Source organism: Lissotriton helveticus, chromosome 11 (genome assembly GCF_964261635.1).
Source record: "Lissotriton helveticus chromosome 11, aLisHel1.1, whole genome shotgun sequence".
NCBI classification, from domain to species: Eukaryota; Metazoa; Chordata; class Amphibia; order Caudata; family Salamandridae; genus Lissotriton; species Lissotriton helveticus.
This window is the reverse complement of record NC_136072.1, coordinates 794135726-794141725: the sequence shown is the minus strand read 5'-3', so window position 1 is coordinate 794141725 and position 6000 is coordinate 794135726. Positions and strand designations below refer to the sequence as shown.

Sequence of the window (6000 nt, the reverse complement as noted above, 5' to 3'; positions counted from 1 at the left end):
TTCCTAAAACATACGCGCTCTAAAACACTTTAACAAACAGGTAATATAAATAAATCGTTTTACCACGTTCTTTGTGAAGGAAAGTCGGATCTGGTGCTTGAAAGTATTAAAACCTGAATTACTAAAGGGAGAGGCTTCCCTTCAGAACAAACCGCCTGACTGGAATCCCCTTTGTTGGTTTATGCAGTGGAAAGAGATACACGAATCTGGTAACGGAGTAAGAGAGGGAGGCAAAACGGGCGAGGTAAAGAACAACAGGGTCTGAAAAACAGAAGGATCATTGGCAACGAAGGACAGAAGCTTGAGGAGGAACGGGAAAATGAGGCAGAATGAAGCAGGCACGGGTGAGAAGCAGGCACGGAAGCGCCAATGTGACAAGGGGGAGGGATTTCATCAGAAGTGAAACTGAAAGAGTTTTGACCGAGACAGTTGAAGGCGTCCGGAAAAGGAGTCCGAAGATCAACAGAGACAGGCTCGTCACCGGAGAGAGTAGGACTTCGAGCAGCGCGGCCGGTGGGGGCCGTCGTCTTTCTAATACGGTATGTGAACGCCCCTCTGAAATAACAAGCTTTGCGGGGGGTGGGGTCGTGTTTGATGCAGGTTATGTGGGTGGGGCCAGTCTGTATTGGGGTTTGTACGTGGATCCATATGTGTGGTAGGGTGTCGGGCTGTCCCTTGATAGGGTATGTGAGGACTCGTGTGTCGTAGGATATATGCGAGGGCTCGTGCGTGTTGAAGGTAATGTGTAAGGGTCTCGGAGCCAGTGACCTGTATACATTCTGTAGGGTATGCGTAAGGGTCCACTGTGAGTTGCGACAGTCTTGTTTCCTAGTTCCTGCGTAAATAGCTGATGATGTCAGGTTTTGTTCTTCACATGACTCTGGTACTAGCAGTCCCGTTTACAAATTCCAGATTACGAGCTGCAGTAGCAAAATAAAAACCTGGACTTCTTCTCCCACTGACTCGGGGACTGGGAAATTTGAGAGCTGTGGTCGCAGGATTTTTGCATAATGTTCTCTGTAACATATTAGAACATTCCTGCCTTTTAGCTGACTCATATTTGCATTTTGCGCTTGTAGTTTCACTTTCACTTTTAAAGGTGTATGTTTAAAAAAACAGTATTGCTAGTGCTGTTGGCTAAAAAAGCCAGGATTGGCTGAAAATACAACTCTTAAGTTTCCGATGTCCACACTTAGTTCGGATAGTTGTTTACATCGTGGGACTTGTAGTCCTTATTGTATAGTGTGGTGGTTGAAACTGCAAGTTACAGAATGCGCAGGAAAAATTAAGCTACTCAAGTTTCGACCTGAGACCTTTTGGGCCACTGGCTGAACGTATTAAACTCGATGCATGTCTACTTGGCAGCCATCATTTGTGAGTGTCAGTGTTAAGAGCTTTTTATTTGTTTCTCCATGTCTTAAGCAAGTAGTTTACACAGTCCTAGTTTCTTTTACATGTAGTGTGCTTTTCCAAAGACGAACACTGGTTGCACGCTTTAGAAAGCTGCCTAAAAACAGACCCAAAACAGGAATGGGTGAGCCACTCATGTGTGACGTAGGTTATAATCAGATCTGGCGGTGTAATAGGGTATGTCATATATGGAGGCCCTATGTCAACGACTTGCGGGTGGAGCCACAGGGCAATGGAAAACCGCTCAGCAAAATCTCTAGGGGTAACGCTGGACAGTAATCTTAAGATGCAGAAACACATCAGCACCTCAACAAAGGGAGCTAACTTCCATCTTAAGACCCTGCGAAAACTGAAACCCTATCTGCCCGCCTTCGATCTCAAACAAGCAGTTCAAGCCCTAGTTATCCCACGCCTGGAATATGGAGCAGTAACCTTATGCGGACTCCCTAGGTCATTAACAGCCCCGCTAAGAGCCTTGATAAACTCAGCGGCGAGACTCATCACAGGTTCTGAGAGAAACACCCACATATCCCCAGACCTGAGTGCCCTCAACTGGCCATCGTTTGAAGCCAGAATTCATTTAAAAATAGCTTGTATGACTCACAAGGCCCTCTACCACAACGCCCCACACTACCTAGCCCAGAAATTGGTGCTCTCGGCGGGCAGCAGAGCTTCCAGGAGTGCCAAGACTCTGCTACTACAACCTCAACGATTTGCCAAGAAAAAAACATATAACCGATCCTTCTCTGGTTTGGCTCCGAGGATATGGAATGCTTTGCCCACTGAAACCAGAATGAACCCTTCCTCTACCGCCTTCAAAAGAGAAGTGAAAGCTATCCTCATGGCTCAATTGACGTGAACTCTATGTCTACTCACTGCACTGTATTACCTGCTTCTCTTCGTTCATATTCGTCCTTCTCTTTATCTTTGTTGTTTTGCTCTAGCTAAGCACCTTCCTCTCTTGATCTAGACGTATGTATAACTTACCTATTTTGTGTTATCCTATATCATAATATATCGTATATTTACTCCACTTGCCCTGTAAAGCGCTCTGATACTCGCAAGAGTCTGGTTCGCGCTATATAAAACTTTCAAAAATCAAAAAATCAAAATAAAGGGGCTACTTGCCCATAACTGTGGTAGTTGAAGGTTCGTCAGCCCGAAATGCATCGGGATGGAGGAAGGGATTGATGATCGTATCTAATAGTATGATCAGATTTGCATATCACTGCCGAAATCAAGCGATATTAAGAACTAAGTTTGATGATGACTGATAACGAATACATATCGCCTAATCACACAAACATTTTCTGTCTTATTTTTGTTGATAACTTGAACACAGAACAGCCACAGGATCCCTCGCAGTGCTAGGGGGGACGGAACCTATCAGGGGACGCTACATTGTGAGTTGAAGGTGTTTACCACTGGAGTTCATCCTACTTTGACTCTGCAAATATGACCAAGTGCAACCCTTTGCTCCATTAACTCTCTGGGTAGCAAGGGTGTGAAGCTGCAGGCTTCTCAGGGTTGTAGTGTTGGGTCAAAGACCTCCGCATCAACAGCTAGGCAACAGACACAATAACTTAATGCCCATCAAATTGCTTATCTTCTTTGGAAAAAGAAAGCACTATAATCACACAGTAAAACTAAATAGGACACAACATGATGAGAACGTGATACAGGGTTGTAATCAGTTGTTTCTAACTGAAGTGCTACAACGCCCTTGTTCATAGTGCTCCTCTCCTTTCCACTAAGGCCAGGTTTCTGTCTCTGTTGTTCCCATTTCTGTGCGGCGTAGGCAAGGATTAGGCACAGTTGCAAATAACTCAAAGCAGTCTCACTCGTTACTGGAGCAATTCAATTCAATGTCTTTTTCAACCCTTGGTTAAAAAGACACACGCGAGTGTTGCCCTCGTGTGTCAGGCTTTGTCCCCAAATGCAAACTAAGCCCTGCGTTCACCTTACAGTTCAAACAGTATATTGCATATGGGATGCAATCCCACACCCTTACGGAGCTAGCTAGCCTTTTTATTCTACTGGGGCCCTCAACAGCAGTTTTTCTTGCGGAATGGTTTGTGGAGTGGATTCGCTGGGCAGGTCTGTGTGGTCACCCCAATCTTAAGGAACAGTGACACTCTTCGCTGGCTGCCAACTGGTGATCAGACATAGTAGTTGCACCTCCCAGGTAAGTTCCTTTACAATGATAACTTTGTGGTTGTTGCCGCACCCCATGAATATTGGGATCGCCAAACCCATACAGAAGTCCAGCCCATTTTTCCATGCTGAGAGAGAAGTTGGGACAGATGCCTTCCACAACCTTGCTATATTATATCCCTCTTTGCCAAAGTCAGCCCCAGCAATAACAGGTGCCTCTTGTTTATATTACCTCCTATGCTCTCCAGGATATATAGAATTGCTAACCTTGGGGAGGAGGGGAGCTCCCACCCCAATATTTCTGCAAGACAGGCCAGAACCTTGTGAGTTCTGTGCAATGCCAGATTGTGTGCATTAGGGAACCCTCCTCCCGATCACACCGCAGGCATATCGGGAATGACATCAAACCCGCCCTCCACAACCTGAGCCTAGTATAGTAAACCCGGTGAAGGTATTTAAATTGGATGAGATGCAACCACGTCGCTATCGCTGCTCCCCAAGGGGATGCCAGTGCATCCACCCAATCATCTCTGTCTGTTTGGCCAAGCTTCCCTAAGTTCATCTAGCGTGTTAGGACTGTTGGTCGTCAGTGTCTGATAGATCTTCGAGATTTTAGGGTCCTGCAGATCACCCATAAACACTTTGGCTTCAATAGGACTGAAATCTGGGAGTGCCGCTAATCCCGAGACGCTAGAGTCGAGATTGGAGGTATTTATAAAATGTGAGTTTTCAGCATCCGATACTCTTGTTAAAAATCCTGGAATGATTTCAGAACTGAGCCACGCATCACATTTCCTAGCATAGAGATTCCTATATTGTTCCACCCACGAAACCTGGGCAATGCAGCAAGCACCCACTGTTATTTTAACCCCAGGTAGAATTATTTCTTGGATTTGGTCCTCAGCAAACCAGAACGATGCCTTGAGTCCATCGGTTATCCATTTGTGTAGTTTTCCCACAAAATCTGAGGGCATGTACAAGTATGAATTAAAGATGTAACCCATCTTATTGGTGCATCAGAATTTCCGACTGTGCCATACTGCCCTTCTGTTGTGTAGGCTTACATCTTGTCCTTTGAAACCTAACTTGATGTTTTTGTTGTCCTGCCTTCTCTGACCTGAGCAGTCGAACCATTCTACCTTGACGCATGCCTGATAAGCTTTGCCTATCTTCCTTCAGGGGCTTGTAAGATTCCTACAGACCCTGGCCCAAGATGACTGTGAAGAGTCTCCTGTACCAGAATTGTGGCAGACTGCTGTAAAACATAGAAGTAACCATTGTATGGCTGTGCTAGATTGCTAGTTCCGAACCATATATACAGCTGATTGGTTGAGAAAGAGCAGCATCTGAAAACAATGCCCTGCACACACCCATGTGGTACAAAAGGGGGTGGTGATGGACGGAACATCTGAACCAATCAAACACTCACACCCAGTCAACAGATCTGGGTTTAATCCATCACCGTTCTTTAGCCCACTCTGCCACCCCAGTTCAGACATGGCCATATGCAAATCAGTCTGACCCTTTGCCTCATGGGAACAGTCCAGCCCGAACTGCCAAGCCATGCCTTCCCTGGACCGGAAACAAGCTTCAGAGGACCGGTTTCTGGCATTTCAGCCGTCTTCAGCCCGGCTTGCTTGAATCCAGTGGCAAAGTGAGCAAGGGACTCACGTCTGAGCATACCTTGCCAACTTATGGCGAACAAAGTGGTACAAAAGGGGGTGGTGATAGACGGAGCATCTGAACCAATCAAACACTCACACCCAGTCAACAGATCTGGGTTTAATCCATCCATCCACACACCCAGGCAGCTGTGTCACTCCTACACTCGTCAGAGTTCACAGTAAATCTGAAACAATTGCATCTTAGGCCACATCAAATACTACCCTTTTAGGAGCTGCACTAATCCCTGTCACAGGCGACGCTTACCCAAATCAAAAAAGGTGATTGGCATTTGAAAGGCTGCTTCCTCTTTTTCTGACACCATGTCCTCTAACCATGTGAATATAATAAAGTTATTGAGTATGATGGCTTCATGCATAGCTGTAGTACTGCATGTAAGACTGTCCATGCATCCGCAATAAGAGTGTTTACCAAGGCAATGGTTACAAGTAACTGGTTCGTGGGAAGATTTAGTATTGCTTGAGCCCAGGATTGAGCATAGTCTCTGACGGTGGAATGGCAAACAATTGGCACTGGACTGGCCATTTCTGGACCATCAACCTCAGGTGAGCTTTACCACAGATGCCTTACACATCATATGGGGAACACATCAGTCACATGACTTCAGGGTAGCTGGACACTGGAACGAAGGAAAAGTCATATCAGATTTCTGCAAGTGATAGTAATATTACTGGCATGAAGAGTGTTTTTATGCTCATTTAGTGGAAATCAGTTCTGGTGAAGAAGTACAACATGACCGCCGTGCATTGCATT

At 45.7% G+C, this 6000-nt stretch overlaps 1 protein-coding gene across 1 annotated transcript in view; it reads left to right on the top strand.

The window, feature by feature from the left end:
• The first annotated feature begins 401 nt into the window (after positions 1–401).
• Positions 402–6000, top strand: part of LOC144791946 (poly(ADP-ribose) glycohydrolase-like) — a 478778-nt gene continuing 473179 nt past the window's right edge. The window contains exon 1 of the mRNA XM_078666771.1: positions 402–539. The gene's annotated coding sequence lies outside the window, so the exon portion shown is untranslated. The remainder of the gene's footprint in view (positions 540–6000) is intronic.